This window comes from Balaenoptera physalus, assembly GCF_965194825.1.
Source record: "Balaenoptera physalus genome assembly, chromosome: 17".
Lineage (NCBI taxonomy): Eukaryota > Metazoa > Chordata > Mammalia > Artiodactyla > Balaenopteridae > Balaenoptera > Balaenoptera physalus.
In genome coordinates this window covers 62009802-62028558 of record NC_138895.1, presented here as the reverse complement: position 1 = coordinate 62028558, position 18757 = coordinate 62009802, and the positions used below count along the sequence as shown (strand labels likewise).

At 36.5% G+C, this 18757-nt stretch overlaps 1 long non-coding RNA gene across 1 annotated transcript; it reads left to right on the top strand.

The window, feature by feature from the left end:
- Nucleotides 1–4158: 4158 nt before the first annotated feature.
- On the top strand, nucleotides 4159–9742 carry LOC309647129. Its single transcript, XR_014255831.1, has 2 exons — nucleotides 4159–8559; nucleotides 8921–9742. It is a non-coding gene; the product is annotated as an uncharacterized lncRNA (long non-coding RNA).
- Nucleotides 9743–18757: the final 9015 nt, after the last annotated feature.

Here is an 18757-nt window from a genome sequence, read left to right as displayed (position 1 = left end):
AGATGGCCAAGAGGCACATTAAAAGCTGTTCAACATCACTAATTATTAGAGAAATGCAAATCAGAACTACAATGAGGTATCACCTCATACCGGTTGGAATGGACCTCATCAGACAATCTACAAATAACAAATGCTGGAGAGTGTGTAGAAAAAGGGAACCCTCTTGCACTGTTGGTAGGAATGTAAAGTGATACAGCCACTATGGAGAACAGTATGGAGGTTCCTTAAAAAACTAAAAATAGAATCACCATATGACCCAGCAATCCCACTCCTGGGCATATACCCAGAGAAAACCATAATTCAAAAAGACACATGAAATTAGAAAGGAGTGTGTCTTATTTGTGGAAACTTCAGGCCTGAATAAAAAATCAACATATTTTGTTAGCTCTGGAAAGAAAAAAAAAAAGACACATGCACCCCAATGTTCCTTGCAGCACTATTTACAATAGCCAGGTCATGGAAGCAACCTAAATGCCCATTGACAGACAAATGGATAAAGAAGATGTGGTACATATATACAATGGAGTATTACTTAGCCATAAAAAGGAATGAAATTGGGTCATTTGTAGAGACGTGGATGGACCTAGAGACTGTCATACAGAGTGAAGTAAGTCAGAAAATGAAAAACAAATATCATATATTGATGCATATATGTGGAATGTAGAAAAATGGTACAGATGAACGGTTTTCAAGGCAGAAACAGAGACACAGAAGTAGAGAACAAACATATGTACACCAAAGGTGGAAAGTGGCGGGGGTGGGGGTGGTGGTGGGATGAACTGGGGGATTGGGGTTGACATGTATACACTAATATGTGTAAAATAGATAACTAATAAGAACCTGCTGTATAGAAAATAAATAAAGTAAAAAAAATCATATATAGGAAATAATGTGCATGACACATTAAAAAAAAGCAATTTCCAAAACAGGTATAAAGCAATGTCAGTTTTTCAAGTCAGAGTCTATAAAGAGTCACTTTAAAATATTTGTAAATAGATATGGCATGTATCATTATTTATTCATAATTGTTCACTTTCTTCCTGCCTTTAACACAATTCCCTTTAGGACATCATACTTCCTCACCTCACTGACACGGCCCTGTCAGTGACTTGCTTTGACCAGCAAAATATAAGCAGATGTGACATATTCCGCTTCTAAGCAGACACCTTAAATTGTGCTTTCACGGTTTGGCTCTGCCTCATTTCATCACTTTCATAAGAGAAAATCATGCTCCAAATAGGGTCTATTCCTTATCTCTGTGTTCTGGAAGGAGAAGAAGGTGAGCTCACCTCAGACAAGACAGATCAAGTCACCAGACATTCAGCCAACAAGCAGCCTTCAAGTAACAAGAGCAAGAAATAAATATGTCTTGTAATCTGTGAGGTATTAGGGTTACCTGTTACTGTAGCAAATAATGACTAAAATAATAGATTAAAAGATAAATAAAGATAAAGATAGATCATATATAGGTAGGCAGGCATACCTCAAATAGAGGTAAGAAAGAAGTCTTGATTGTTATTTTATATATATATATATATATATATATATATATATATATATATATATATATATATCAAGGATGTATCAGTGCCCCCCTAGGGGAAATCAGCAGTATATCAAACAAGTCTCACCCATATACGTCATATATATATATATATATATATATATATATATATATATATATATATTTTTTTTTTTTTTTTTTTTTTTCATGTACTGGAATCTGATCAGTGTAGAACAATGTATCTCTTTCGTGGGAATGGAATCAAAGGGATGTGGTATGTGTTTGTGTGGGAAAAAGAAGGGTAGGCTGGTGATTTAACAATACTCTAACCTGCCAGATATCTTGAAAAGAATATAGACCTCTCTAGACTCTTTATCCATGTATCAAAATTCTGTTCATAAAGCTAAAATCTAGGATAAACTCTAGTCATTCTATTTTACTCTAATCATACTCTGCCAAATAACCACTGTCCCTTTGATAGAACACAATGTATCAATATTTATCACAAGTGATGCACTAAGTACATTCTGTTATTTTGGTAATGTATGTATCATCTTATTCTAGTAACTAATTTTCAGCGATATGGGAACCCTTCTTATGTATTTTTAAAAATCTCTAAACAACTTGCAATAGTAGACCCTCTATGTGTATTTATCATGCTCAAAAAGTAAAATATACATTCTAATTTTATCATCTTCATTGCTCCCGTGAGGTAGTCTAAATATTTACTCATGCTTTATTTCCTTCCCCCTAAGTTGTTTAGAATGCTCTGTGGTCTGGCTGGTGAAATAATCAACATGTTTCCATAATATTTTCATATAAGTCAAACAGGAAAATAAATTGGCATATCTGAACAAAATGCACATGTATTATTTAGGAAACTATAGAAAAACAGAGAACATCTTTTCACAGTTGCACACTTTCACATTTGTGACTTCCCTGTAGCATAAGGATTTAGAAGTTGAGATTCAGTACAGTATCAAACTTCTGTATTCACAATTTATAATACATATGTTTATTATAACTGCTTTGTAATTTGTTTTCTTTTCTCTGAAATTTATTAATGTTAGCTATAACAGATGGTATGTTAGTCTAACGACTAAGGTGCCCTATACCAGTATAGCAGCAAGCATTGACTTCCCATCATTCGGCTAGTAAGAGTAAACCCTGCCTTTCCCTGTGTCTGAGTAACTCTCAGATCCCAAACAAGAGTTTTGGTTTTCCTCCAGATAGAGCAATAAACGTGTGTGCAACATCAATGAATATCTTCACTCCAAGGAGACAAATATAGTAAACTATAAAATGTCAGTTGATGCTGGTATATTAATAGTTTCATTATAAGTAGGGCTGTATATATCTGTTTCATGATCTAGAGAATATGATTTGACCATAGTTTGACAAAACAACATTTGACAAAACAAACATAATTTGTTTTTCTCTATATAATACAAAATAGTTTGTCGATTAATAAAAAGCAATTATAGTGATGCTTATTAATGGCAATTTGGTGGCCACAAAGGGACCTGAAAGTATAGAAACAAAAACTGGTAATACAATTTAACACAATCAAGAATCTATTATTTTCAACTGTATGTGAGTGCTAACACCTAGTTTCTATCCTTTAGGAGCTCATAATATTTCTTTCATGGTACAGATTTATGAATGGATCTCTATGCATGGTCTTTCATTTTGAGCTCAGAATATTCTACGCTAGTGTTTCTATTTTCTTACAGTCTGTGGCAAGAGACTAGGTTTGGATTTTCTCCCTTTCTTCCTCTCTTCCTTCCTTCCTCCCTTCTTCATTCCCACCTCCTTCCTTCCCCTCTTTTTAATTTCCAATTCACTGCAACTGATACTATTTTAAAACACAGAAAAAGAGAGAAATTATCAGAAAAATAAAGTAAAAAGATAATTTATGAATTCAATTTTTATATTCATTTCAAAGAGAATAAAATTGTTTTTAATTAAATATAATAAAAACAGAGTATAGAGAAAAGCAAATAATTTAAGAATAATACATTTTTTTTATTGAAATATATGTGTATGTAATTAATATACAGCTGTGTTGTCCAGTGTAGTGATAGAAATATTCTATATCTGTGCTGTCTAGTACAGCAGCCACTAGCCACATGTAACTATTGAACACTTAAAATATGATCAGTATGACTAAGAAACAATTTTTTAATATTTAAATTAATTAAATTAAATTAATATGGTCAATATGGCTAGAAGCTAACAGAATAGAGAATCACTATTAAACATGTAGCTCTTTTGCCAGTTCTCAATTCTGACCAAATATTTCTGAGCAAAATAGTTACTCTACCTTTTGAACACTTATATACTTTGAAAAACATGGAGCATATTTGTTTTTAATTAAAAATTACTTTATTGTTGAAAAATGATCACCAACATCTGAGCCTTTAGCAAGGTGCAATCTTTTTGCAGTAGTAACATTAAAGACCACTGATCACCATAATAAATATCATCCTAATGAAAAAGCTTGAAATATTGTGAGAATTACCAAAATGTGACACAGAGACATGAAATTAGCAAATGCTGTTGGAAAATGATGCTAATAGACTTGCTTGATGCAGGGTTGCCACAAATGTTCAATTTGTTAAAAAACGCAGTGTCTGTGAAGTGCCATTAAAGCCAAACACAATAAAACAAAGTGTGCCTGTAATTAAAACCCTTACATGTCTTCTTGGGTCTTGTGTCTTACACTTGTGTTCATATTTAAAACAAAATGCTTCTTCAGTGTTTTTGTCAGACAGATCCCATAAGACCATGTTTGTTTTCCTCATTTGTTTTTCCTTGCTGAGAAGCTCTTTTTTTTTTTTTAATTTTAAAGATCAGATTTATTTGGAGAAAACAAAAAACCCTGCAACCTAAAGGATGGGATTTTACATCTTAAGACATCTCCCAGGTATTAAGTCTACAGATTACAAATCATTTTTATGGAAGATATTTTTGTACAAATTTTACATGTACTGAAAAGCTGGTCATAAATCCCTGTTTGTTTTAACAGGATGGCAGGGTAGAGGAATGGGGGAAAAAACAGCTTTTTTGGACACATCTATCTGAAAGGAGCAGACATGAAGAGGGCAAACCCTACGTTTTCATCATCTATAGCAAATGGTTTTTAAAATGTACCCTCTCAACCTTGGGTATCTCTAAAAGCCACTTCCTAGCTACTAGCCACTCCAAGCCAATTATTTAAAGTGACTTCACTTGGTATGTCTTTTATGTCCACTGGGTAAATGATTCATTATGCTCACCACTGCAGCACTCATAAACCAACACCCCTGCACGGCTCGACAGGGTCTAACCTAGGACTGATGCGAGAAGAGCAAGATGTCTTTTCTCTGCAAGTACCAATATTGCCATAAGGACACGGTCTGTTGAGCTGACAGTACCAAAGTGCACACAAAAGCAGGTAAGTAAAGCTACCGTGTTGCAAGAGAAGCCAGGACCTTGTGAAATTGTTCTTCTCCATTATCATTTATTCTCTCAAGGGATGCTAAAAGAAACAGAACCAAAAAAACCACACATTGGTCTAGGCCACATTATAAATCCAAATATTGGTGTGGGATTTCACTTGGAGGAAGGAAACTTTCGTTTTTTAAAAAGCCCGCCAACCCACAATCAAGGTTGTAAGAAAACCTCCCAATTTAACCACTCTGGCTCACCACCTAAGACTGGTAATTCTAAAGTTTTCTGAGGTGTAAAAGGTGTCAAAGCAGCAAGATCTCTTCACAAGCATGGACACCAAGTAATACTTCTTTCTGGTGAGTTTCTTAAAAATACATCGAGAGAATTTTCAAACACGTATTGTGAGTTGACCCCTCGACATTCATGATGTCATTATCAGCATCAAAACTTTATTGTCCTACTCATGGCTGGATAATTCCTCAACATTGATAAAATTCTACCACAGAATATCATTGCCCAGTTTTGTTGATCACTGAGCAAGTTTTATTAATTATAATTTTACATTATCTCTACTGGGTTTTCTTCTCCCTGTAAACAGGTCTTAGTCTTCACTAGCTCTTTAAAACCTCCATTAGCAAGCCCACTTACAATGACTGTCCTTTGCCATACCTGGCCTTGTCTCTCCACAATGCTTTCGATAGAGTCTACTACAGTGAGGTGCATCAGAATCACCTGGAGGGCTTGTAGAAACACAGGCTGCTGGATCCACCCACACAGTTTCTGATTGGTAGGTTCGGAGCAGGGCTGAGAATTTACATTTTCTAACAGGTTCCCAGGTGACGCTGATACTGCTGATCTGGGACCTCACTCTGAGATTCAGGGCTCTACCAGCGTGCCTCCTGCCTCATACCGTTTGCCTATTTTCACAGCTAGAGCCACTTAACTCACACGTATTGATTCTGCGCCACGCACGTAGGAAGGAACACAGGCCTTTCATTGGTTCAGTACGACGTAACGTTATGGGAGATTTTGTTGTGGGTAGCAGAGCTGAGCCTTTGCTGAGTTTTCCAGCTCCGGTACTTCATCCCTTCCTGGATTCCTTGCTGGACGCGCTCTTTCCTCTGGGACTAGGACACTTTGATTTCCCTTGCTCAGTTCCTTCTGGAAGCTGAAGATGAGCAGGTCAGTTCACTTCCCAGATCTGGGAATCTACCTGGTTGCCTTCTGTACATTTGTGACGCTATGCTCACTCTGGCGTTTTTGGTTTGCCTACGCTGATTTCTTTCTGTTGCTTATTGTTAAGACTTGAAGTTTGCCTTTTCTGTGCCAGTAAGTCTAGTGTCCTGGGTCTAGCGTTCCCAGGCCTAACATCAAATACCCCAGGCTACCTTCTTCTCTGCTTTTCAAACATAGATTATTTATTCAGTTGAACAATGTTGTTGCTATTTCTGTGACTGCTGCCTGTTCTTTCCCTCTCTTGATTTCAATATGTGTTTCCAGACCCGACAACCCCAGGCTCCAACTCCCTCATGCTCTGACACTCTGTGCTTGGTCTTTTTCCTCTATGAATGATTGCTTTTCTGGTAAGATCATACAACTTGTCTGGAAGGGTCTAATGCCACCTATGTGTATAACTCAGGTCTAAGTAAGTCAACTATATTTTTCTCCATTTTAAACCTGTGTCAAGGAGGTCTATGGCCTTGCTATGTGAAGTATAATCTGAGGATCGGTAGCTTCAGCATGTTAGGGGAGCTCGTTAGAAATGCAGAGCCGCAGGCCCCACCTCAGATGTACTGAGTTAGAATCCACGTTGTAACGAGCCCCAGGTGATTTTAATGCACATTGTAAAGAACTGATGTATGGTATAGCACCTATGGGATGAACTGCTCCCACCTGAGACTGTGACTCAACCTTACCAATCACTACTTTTTCCGACTTTCTTATTGCCACTGATGTAATTTTACAAACCTGTGTTTGGTGAGTTTCCCGCTGACAATGTGAACTCTGGTCAACAACCCGTGATTCTGTAGGAACCCAGAGTCTCTCTGTGTACATCTCACATTTGTTGTTTCTTGGGATATCTCTTGCACAAGGCCTTTTCAACAATGTCAACATACCAAAGGAACATTTCTTCATGCTTCTGGCCATGATCTGATGTGGAGTTGGATGGAAGGCAGCCTGAGGGTTCAGGGTGGATGAGTACCACTCAAGTTCAACAATAAATTTTAGGTGTTTCATGTAATGCTGGCCCACAGTAGGTGACCATCCAAACATCTCTCATCAGCATTTATTATGGAGAAAGTGCTGAAAGTAGATCAGGCTGGGTGAACTAACTCTACCCCAGAGCTTCTGTGGTGGGTGGGGCCGGCAGTACTGGTCTGGACGGTGACCAGTGGATGTCCTTGTTGCCAGAAACCCATCCCTGAAGGAGCAGGACTCCAGCCAGTAACTGAGTCCACAAGTCAGGTCTAGCTTTTGCAGGGAAGGGGCTAATAAGTCATATATAGAGTATCAGAGCCTCAGTCAAGACTGCCTACATTCAGAATAGGGCTACAGCCCCAAAAGGAAGAAACTGCCACATTAACCTGGAGACCCAGGTGGACAGACCCTTATTCATAAGCTGTGCCATAGAAAGAACATGGGTTCTAGAAACGAGGCTGGGTTGTGTGACTTTGAGTAACTTTATCCTCCCATGGTCTTCCTAGGCAAATGAAAATGCATGTCCATGGTCTGATAGAGGACTCAGATAGTAGGTGCTTAATTCAATGGTAGTAACTATTATGTTTATTATAGAGGGAATCATATTCTTATGTGAGCCTATGGACCTCAGGACTGCTCCACGTTCTTTGAATTCTGACCCAATTGGTTGGAGGGTTGGGTAGCTAGTATAGTACCTTGTTCAGGATCTGCTTGTAATGTACTGAATGCTTAGTAAATTAACTTAATCTATAACTATGAATAAATAATCAGAATACATGTGTCACTAGTTATAAGCCATAATAGAATATTAGTGTTATCCAGGGACTTTAAATACATGGTGAGAAATGATAGAAATTACAAAAAAAGGTTGGTTTTTATTTTCCTGTGTCTTAATCAATTAATATCTACTGTTTGGATTTTATCTCTTTGGAAACCAAAACTTAACTAGAAGAAATCCCACATCAAACTGCTAATTATCTCTACTAAAGGCTAAACAACAAACTGAGTTAACAAATAGGGTTCAGCCTCTCAAAGTTGAATGTGCAAATTAAAAAAAAAAAGTATGGGTATCCCGTATTCGCAATATCATTTGTTGAAGAGACTATCATTTCCATTGTGGGTTCTTGTAGCCCTTGTCAAAGATCAGTTGCTGATATATGTGTGGGTTTATTTCTGGCTCTATTCTGTTCCGTTCGGCTATACGTCTGTCTTTATGCCAGTAGCACACTATTTACATTACTATAGCTTTGTAACATATTTTGAAATGAGGAAATAATGCCTCAAGCTTTGTTCCACTTACCTAAGATTGCTTTGACTATTTTTGGTTTTTTCTTGTTCCACATGAATTTTAGGATTGTTCTACCTCTGTTTAAAAAAAATACCATTGAAATTTAATGGAAATAGCATTGAATCTGTAGATCACTGTGCAGTATGGACATTTTTTTTTTTTTTTAAAGTTTGTTAACATTCTGATTTTTTTTTTTTTAGAAATTCACGTTCTTTTATTTATTTATTTATTTATTTATGACTGTGTTGGGTCTTCGTTTCTGTGCGACGGCTTTCTCTAGTTGTGGCAAGTGGGGACCACTCTTCATCGCGGTGCGCGGGCCTCTCACCATTGTGGCCTCTCCTGTTGTGGAGCACAGGCTCCAGACGCGCAGGCTCAGTAATTGTGGCTCACGGGCCCAGTTGCTCCGTGGCATGTGGGATCTTCCCAGACCAGGGCTCGAACCCGTGTCCCCTGCATTGGCAGGCAGATTCTCAACCACTGCGCCACCAGGGAAGCCCCAGTATGGACATTTTAACAGTATTAAATCTTCTAATCTGTGAGCATGGTATGTGTTTCCATTTATTTGTGTCTTTAATTTCTTTCATCAATGTATTGCAATTTTGAATGTACAAATTTTTCTGCTCCTTGGTTAAGTTTATTCCTAAGACTTTTATTCTTTTTGATGTTATTATAAACGGGCTTTTTAAAAAATCCCTTTTTTATATAGTTCATTGTTACAACATAGTAATGTAACTAACTTTTGTCTATTAACTTTGTATCCTGAAATTTTACTGAATTTATCGTTTCTCACAAGTTTTTCTGTGGAGTCTTCAGGATTTTCTATATATAGGATCATGTCATCAGCAAACAGTTTTACTTTGCCCTTTTTTATTTGGATGCCTTTTATTTCTCACCTAATTGCTCTGCCTAGAACTTCCAATGCTATTATGAAGGGAAGTAGCAAGATGGGCATCCCTGTTTTGTTCTTGATCATAGAGGAAAAGCTTTAGTTTTTCACCATTGAGCATGATGTTAGCTGTGGGTTTATCATATATGACCCTATTATGTTGAGGTGTATTCCTTCTAAAAATTAATTTGTTGATTGTTTTTATCACAAATGATATCAAGTTTTGCCAATTTTTTCCGCATTTGTTGGGATGATTATGATTTTTATCCTTCATTCTGTTAATACAGTGTATAATGTTTATTGATTTGTATATGTTGAACCATTCTTGCATCTTAGGAATAAATCTCATTTGGTTAATTGGACCTCAATTTTCCACCATACACAAAAATCAACTTGAAGTAGATTAAAGACTTAAACAGAAGGCCTGAAACTGTAAAAAAAAAAAAAAATTAATTAATAATAATAATAATAATCCTAGTGGAAACATAAGGGAAAAGCTTCATGATATTGTTGTTGGCAATAAAGTCATAAACTTGATATCAAAAGCACAGGCAACAAAAGCTAAAATAGACAAAGAGGACTACATCAAACTACAAAGCTTCTCATAGCAAAGGAAACAATCAAAGAGTGGAAAGGCAACCTATGTTATAGGAGAAAATATTTGCAAACCATATATCTCATAAAGGGTTAATTTCCAGAAAACATAAGGAACTCTTTCAACTCAGTAGCAAACAAAACAAAACAAAAACAAATAAGCTGACTTAAAAATTATCAAAGAACGTGAATATACATTTATTCAAAGAAAATATACAAAAGAACAACAGATATGTGAAAATGTGGTCATCATCCCCAATCATGAGGAAAGTAAAACCAAAACTACATTAAGATATCACCTCACACCTGTTAGCATGGCATACACACACACACATACACACAAGACAACAACTGTTGGCATGCATGTGGAGAAATTGTAACCCTGTTGGTAGGAATGCAAAATGATGTAGTCACCATAGAAAACAACATGGATGTTCTTGGAAAAATTAAAAGTAGAACTGCCATGTAATTCAGCAATCCTTCTCTTGAAATCTATCCAAAATAATTGAAATTATAATCTCAGAAAGATTGGTACTGTCATGTTTACTACAGCATTACTCACAATAGCAAAGATATAGAACAACCCAACTGTCCATTGATAGATTAATGGATTAAAAAATGTGGTATATACATACAATAGAATATTATTCAACCTCAAAAAAGAAGGAAATCCTACATTTGCAACAATGTAGATGGATCTGGAAGACATTAAGCTAAGTGAAATAAGCTACTCACAGAAGAACAGCTACTTCATGATTTCACTCCTATAGACATCTAAAATGGTCAAACTCATAGAAGCAGAGTCTAAAATGGTGATTGCCAGGGAAGGAGGGAATGGGAAAATAGGGAGTTGCTGTTCAATGAGTATAAAGTTACAGTTATACTAGATAAATAAGTTCTAGATATTTGCTGTACAACTTAGTTACTATAGTTAACAACATATTGTATGCACTTAGAAACTCGTTCAGAGGGGGAGAAGAGATCAAGATGACAGAGTAGGAGGACTGAGGGCTCAATTCACTTCACAAACACATCAGAATAACAGCTACATATAGAGCAACTCTCACTGCAGTTGACCTGGACAAAATGGCATTTCTACAACCAAGGCTGTAAAGAAAGATCCAAAAGAAGTTTGGTAAAAAGGGAGGAGAAGGTCTGGTCAGGACCTGCATCCCTAGTTGGGGACAGAGGACTGAAGGGGGATATCATAGGCTTGGGGATCCACCCTGGGGAGTGAGGGGTTAGAGCCACATATTAAGTACCCTAGGCCTGCAGTCTGACACTGGAAAGATGAGCCCCATTAACTGGTTTGAAAACCAGTGGGGTTTATCCAAGGACTGTAAGAAACTAAGACTCCTCCCTTGAAGATTACATATGCAGACTTGCTTACTCTCAGTCACAGTGCTGAGGCAGCAGATTGAAAACTGCCTGGGGCTCTGGCCAGCTTGTAAGGACCACCCCAGCATGCCCCTAGCCTGCATCAGCCTCCAGCTTCAGCTCCTCTTGCTCTGGGCTGCTCCGCAATAAGGTAGAGGCTGCCATTGTCAATGAGAGTATGCACAATTGGAAGGAATGGAGCTGGCTTGGACCCAGGCCTTGACTCTGACCAGGGCAGAGACAGCCATTAGCAGAGTGCACATCAGTGCACACATTCAGGAGGAAGCGAAACTAGCTCCAGGGAGGAGACCTCCATTGCCAGGGCACATGTCCTTGTGCATGCTCAAGAAGGAGTGAGGCTGGCTCCAGGGCAGAGACAACCATTGCCAGAGCATGTGTCCCTGTACGTGCTTGGAGTGGAGCACAGCCAGCTCAGTAGTGTGGCATCAACCACTCCAGCCTGAACCTAGCTTCTAACCATGGCATAAACACTGGGAAAAGGTGAAACCAGCACAGAAGGGCAGCCCAAGCCCTCATGCACTGGACACACTTCAAACCAAGTCAAAGACTGCCATCACACCCCAGAGAAACACAAATCTCTCAGGACTTCTGCTACAGCCCCTTGGCTCCTGTCACTGCTGCTGATAGGGCCATTGTAATAATTGAGAATACGAGAAGCACGAGCTTGCAGCTAGCTCTATGCTGTCCCAACCCAGCCCTACCTCCCACCAAGGGGATGACTGCCAATAACCCTGGAGGAAGACACATCCCATGCTTACTTCAGATCTATCTCTCCCACCAAAGCTACTGGTCACGGGTGGCTGCATACGGATGCTCTCACAGTAGAAAACACATTCAAGAACAGAATAGGTAACTGTTTCACTTAATTTCATGGAGATGAAGAAAGTTAAAATGAGAAGACAGAGAAATATGGTTCAAATGAAAGAACAAGGGAAAAAAAAAATCCTGAGAAAAAAATCCTTAATGAAACAGAGATAATTTATCTGATAAAGTGTTCAAAGCAATAAAAATAAGAATGCTAACTAAACTAGGGAAAAGAATAGATGAACTCAATGAAGATTTTAACAAAGAACTAGAAAATATAAAAAGAAACAGAGCTGAAAAATACAATAATTGAAATGAAAAATACACTAGTGAGAATTCACAGCACATAAAGTGACACAGAAGAGTGCATAAGCAATCTGAAAGATAGAATAGTGGAAATAACCCAATCAGAACAGCAAAAAGAAAAAATAAATTAAAAAGAGAATGGTTTAAGAACCTGCTGGGACAACATCAAGGGTACTAACATTCACATTATACGGGTCCCAAAAGGAGAAGAGAGAAAGGAGTAGAGAATATATTTGATGAAATTATGGTTGAAAACTTCCTGTACCTGAAGAAAGAAACATATTCAGGTATAGGAATCACAGAGCATCACCAAAAAGGTTAACTCAAAACCCATACCAAGACATATCATATTTAAAATGGCAAAAGTTAAAGATACAGAGAAAATTTTAAAGGCAGCAAAAGAAAAACAAATATTGACATACAAGGGAGCCCCCAGAAGGCTATCAGCTGATTTTTCAGCAGAAACTTTGCAGGCCAGCAGGGAGTGGCATGACATATTTGAAGAGATGAAGGAAAAACCTTGCAGCCTAGGATACTCTACTGAGCAAGGCTATCATTCAGAATTGAAGGAGAGATAAGAAGCTTCTCAGATAAGCAAAACTAAGAGTTCATCAATACTAAATCGACCTGACAAGAGGTGTTAAAGGGTCTCCTTTAAGTGAAAAAAAAAAAGTCTGCAAGAAGAAGTAAGAAATTATAGGAAGGCAAAGATCCTACTGACAGAGGCAAATATATAGTAAAGGTTGTGGAGCAACCACTTAAACTAGTACCAAGGTTAAAAGATGAAAACTGTAAAATCATCTATAACTACAATAAGCAGTAAATGGACAGGCACAAAGATGTAAAATATGACATCAAAAACATAAAACGTGAAGGGGGAGTGAAAAATGTAAAAGCAATCATGAGAAAAAAGAACAGAACTGGAGGTATCACAGTCCCTGACTTCAAACTATAATTCAGAGTTACAGTAATCAAACCAATATGGAACGGACACAAAAACAGATACATAAATCAATAGGACAGAATAGAAAGCCCAGAAATAAATGCAAACAATATGGTCAATTAAGCTACAACAAAGGAAGGAAAAATATACAATGGAGAAAAGACAGTGTTTTCAATTAGTCATGTTGGGAAAACTGGACAGCTACATGTAAAATAAGGAAATTAGAACATTTTCTCAAACCATATACAAAAATAAACTCAAAATGGATTAAACACCTAAATGTAAGATTGGAAACCATAAAATTCCTAGAAGAAAACACAGGCAGTACAGTATTTGACATAAGTTTCTGCAATATTTATTTTGGCAGTGGGGGTATTTGTTTACTTGGGCAAGGGAAACAAAAGCAAAAAAAAAAATGTATTTAATTAAACTTTAAAAACTTTTGCACAGCGAAGGAAACCACCAACAAAATGAAAAGACATCCAGCTGCAGGGGAGAAGATATTTGTAAATTATATGCCTGATAAGAGGTTAATATCCAAAATATATAAAGAGCTTATACAACTTAATATTTTAAAAAAAGAACAAAAATGGGCAGAAGACCTGAAAAGACATTTTTTCCAAAGAAAACCTACACAACATGTGCATAAAAAGATGCTCAATGTAACTAATCATCAGGCAAAAGGAAATCATGAAATGAAATGAAATATCATCTCACAGTTTTCAGAATTGCTACCATCAAAAAGTCAACAATAATAAATGTTGGCAAGGTTGTGGAGTAAAGAGAACCCTAATGCACTGTTGGTGGGAATGTAAAGTGGCACAGTTACTATAGGAAACAGTATAAAGTTTCCTCAAAAAATCAAAAATAGAACTACCATATGATCCAGCAATTCCATTCCCAGGCATGTGGCCAAAGAAATCAAAACACTAATTTGAAAAGATATATCCATTCCTATGTTTATAGCAGCATTATTTACAATTGTCAAGATATGGAAGCAACTTAAGTGTTCATCAACAGATGAATGGATAAAGAAGATGTGGTACATATATATACACAATGAAATATTACTCAGCTATAAAAAGAATGAAATTTTGCCATTTGCAACAACATGGATGCTTAGCGAAGTAAGTCAGTCAGAGAAAGACAAATACTGTATGTTTTCACTTATACATGGAATCCAAAAAAATCATGAATGATTATAGCAAAACAGAAACAGTGTCATAGATATAGAGAATAAATTAGTGGTTACCAGTGGGAGCAAGGTCAAGGGAGGGGCAAGATATATGAAGGGAATTAAGGGGTTTAAATTACTAGGTATAAAATAAATAAGATACAAGGATGTAATATACAGACAGAGAATATAGCCAATATTTTATAGTAACTTTAAATTGAGTATATAACCTATAAAAATATCAAATCACTATGTTGTACATCTGAAATTAATATGACATTTTAAATTATATTTCAAGTTAGAAAATTGTTAAGAGGGTAGATATCATGCCAAATATAGTATTCTTACTACAAATAAGAGCAAGAGGACAAAATACATTTTCTGGAAGTGCTGGACTAGTTTATTACCTTGATTGTCGTGATGCTATCATGGGTACATCCATATATCAAAGTCATCAAAATGTATACATTAAGTATCTGCAATTTTTTATATATTAATATATTCAATAAATCTGAAAAGACTATGAATATACTTCTTAAATTCTTACATGCCTATATAAATCAGAGAAATTAATCTCAGCCATAACAACTCTTGAAGCAACAGAAGCGACAAAGATGAATGAACTGTGCACTCTCCATGTAGAACATCAGCCATGTATAGTATGGCTGATCCCAGATTTTGAGAATTCTATGAACTTCTCTATCCATTCCCAGTATAAAACTCCTAAAGAATATGTTCCATCAATTAAATCTTTCCATAACCAATGAGCATCATTCTAGCTGAAAGTCTTTTCCCACAAGAAGTTTAAATGTAGAATTTTTAGGTTTAAAACCAGTTTATTTTCTTTGAACTCCCCAAATATATTTTTATCCTTGAAAACCTTGTTATGGGGCTGCCTTTATGTTGATATTTAAAGACTAAAGAGTTTTCTGAGCAGAAAGCTTGAAAGCTCTATAGTGAACTTTATTTTCCAATTGCTGGTCTGTTTACTATATACCAGGTAAAGTGGCCAATATAATGCTATATTTTGGAAATAGTAGTTGTAGGTGGTGTCAAAACAAAATATCACTAAAAAAACAATGATTTTGTTTGTATCAATAATGATATACATTACCCTTGATCATTTTTTCCTTGATAATATGTACTTACATTTCTTTAAAGAATAAAATAGTAAGATCACTTGGGTCTTCAACTTTATCTTAGTAGCACACTCAAGGGAGGTAATATTGAATGAGTTTGCATGATTAAGTGGATATAATGGCCCCAAATCAAAGTGAACAAAAAAGGTTCACTCTGTCTACCTTCACTCCCAAACAAACACCTGACTCACAGAGATTCAGTAAGAGGAGGGTCCACTTTCACTTTCTGGAAGCAGATGGGATCTTGTATAGGTTAGAACCATGTGGGAACATATTTGTGTGTGTGTGTCTGTGACAGAACAATGTTACTCATACCCTTATAAGTTGCCTGTTTCATTTCATTGTAGTGTAATCAGATTAGAGAAAAAATTCTTCTCTACTTAGCATTCAATCTCTTTGAAACTTGTATAGTTTTACCTTGACCCATAATTTTTCTTGAGTTTTAAAAATTCAGATCACCATAGATTAGTTTTAAAAATTCAGATCACCATAGATTAGCACAACCTTTCTTTGAGGCTAGGGATGGTCAGAGTAGGAACTGAGCACAAGAGGAACCTAGCAGTTAGTTCTGACCATCTCATAACCAAAATCTCTTTCAAGAACCTAATAGTGCCCGCTCAAAAGCAAGGGAAAGAATTTATCCCAGCAAGTTGTAACTGATGCTAGTCATCCCATAACCAGATAAAAAAGATAAGGAAAAATTAGGATGGGGTATGTCTTATACCAAACAAATCTAAGTTACATCTTGATAGATATATTGTTATATCTTTCCATGTGTGTAATTAGTTCTAATCATAGAACACATTATTTCATTTGGTGTTATTTGTAGTTTTTGTAGGGGAATGGCTTTGCTGTGTCACCCTATTGATGTTTCATGTCTCCACATAGACCATCTAGGCAATGTTTAATCAAAGCTGACATGAGTCTTAGCAGAACACCCAGTAATTCTTCCAGAACATGAGAACAGATTAGTGAGAAGCTGCTGCAAGGCCATTTCTCACTCACTTCCCTCTGTTTCCAGACAGCTGTCACGACAGTTTCTTATCACCTCTGGAGTTCTGATGAGGTATGAGACTTTCTGCCTTGCCCACATTATGGCAAAGCCGCAGGCTATAAAACTGCTTAGGTGCAGCACAGAATTAATTCCTCAACAATACAGGCCCAACTGTGTGTGTTTCATTGCCATGTTATCTGGCCCCTTTTGGTTTATTTATTTATTTATTTTTGAAAGTGTATGAAACATTTATTTTCGTTTTTAAGGTATACTTTTTGTTTTTGTGTCATCCTGTGGTACAAGGGATATAGCAGGGAGTTATCCCCTGAGCCCATCTTGCTCTTCCTGTCAATGCAAGTAGCAAACTGAACCCAACAAGGAAGTAGTGTTTCTTTACTGGTTAAATCTGCCAGCCTTATAGAACAACTTTGTCGTTGCTTACTAATTAGTTAACTTAGTGTTACTATTAATATTAAAATTAATAAAAGACCCATATATCCAAAATATTTTATAAAATATTACGAATTTATATCTTATTAGTCACATTATTTGTTCTTGCTTATAATTACAAAAAAATCCAGTGTCACTAGTCTCATATAGCTGTCAAAACATCTAAGCTAAGTTTCAAAGATTTTAAATATCATGATATCTAAAATCATATAAGACATTACTGTTGGAACTAAATGTTAACCACAGCTAAATGATAACACGGACTCTCTTACTATAGCTTGGTAAGCCTATCTCCTTACCTTCAGCATCTATCACTAATTCAAACTGACTCTCTAGAAGTTTACTTTTATTTTCAGGTCTCATGAAGTGAAAGCATATAACTGAAAAGATGCAAAAACATGGTCTTTCTGATATTCCATCAACATAAAAAAGTAGCTGTTTGCAATATAAAATTATGTGCTGGCACTATCACTAATGTAGTACTTAAAAACCTGCAATTAAACATATCATGCAATAAGATAGTATGAGATCTGTTCCATCATGCCCCGAATTACACAGATGATGATTACAGATACCAATAGTTTTTGAAATTCAAAATTCTCATGCCTTTATTTATAAAATCCGAGAAACCAAATGAAATGCTCCCAATATCAATTCTTCTTCAAAGCAAAGGGAAGAACTTTTATTGTTGGTCTCTTGATCTTCATTATGCTGATAGCTAGGAACAGCCACTATGCCAATCAGGTGCGAAGAGAGAAAACACACTATGCATTTTAGAAAGAGAGGCTGGGTACAAGGGTGTTTGAAGTCTGAGGGAATGGAAGTAGAAAGATGGTAACTCAAATATTAGAAACTGCAGGAAGTCATTTTCAACTTTAAATGAAAAACAATGAGGTCATGTTTTCATAGCATATAACTGCACTTATTATATACTGGAGACGGCTGCTACTGTTTAATCCATGCTTGAAATGCTGATATTTGGGGGCCTACATCCACCATCAGGCACCATTTGCTCTCTTGGAAGGAATCACCAAAAACCTCTGGAGACTTAGCAACGTGTTTTTGTCAGAGAGTCTTTAAGAGGTGAAGAGATGAAAAGCAGTGTTTGGATCCCATCTCCTGACTACTAATCCCTTCTTGACGCCATCCATTAATCATCTTAACTGGAAGCCAGTTGGCAACTGAGCCTTAGAATTATAGTTTTTATGGTCTCAGCCCTTGCAATACAGAGCATAACATAGAAAGGCAGGCATGGACTTGAGAAACAATAGGTAAAAAATTGGCATACCCTATAGTTTTTGAGATTATATGGCCATTATGCACACTACAAGTACTCTACATGGGGTCCCATTACTCCCCCAGGATGGAAAGACATTGCTCCAATGTAAGCCTTTCTGTCCATTTTGCTATCCTGCTCACAATGATTGGCTCAGAGATGAGCATACAAATTAAGAAAGTTTGATTTTATGAATCTCAGAACTTTTTGAAGAAGTATTGAAAAATCAAGCTTTATCTTTCTGTTTGAACCTAAAAGTATGTGGGATAAGAGTTTCCATAGCTAAGTTTTTCCATGGGTATCCTGATAAAGATGTCAAACTAGAAAGTCCAGCCAAGAGTTTGATAAAAATCAGTTTGACTTCAGA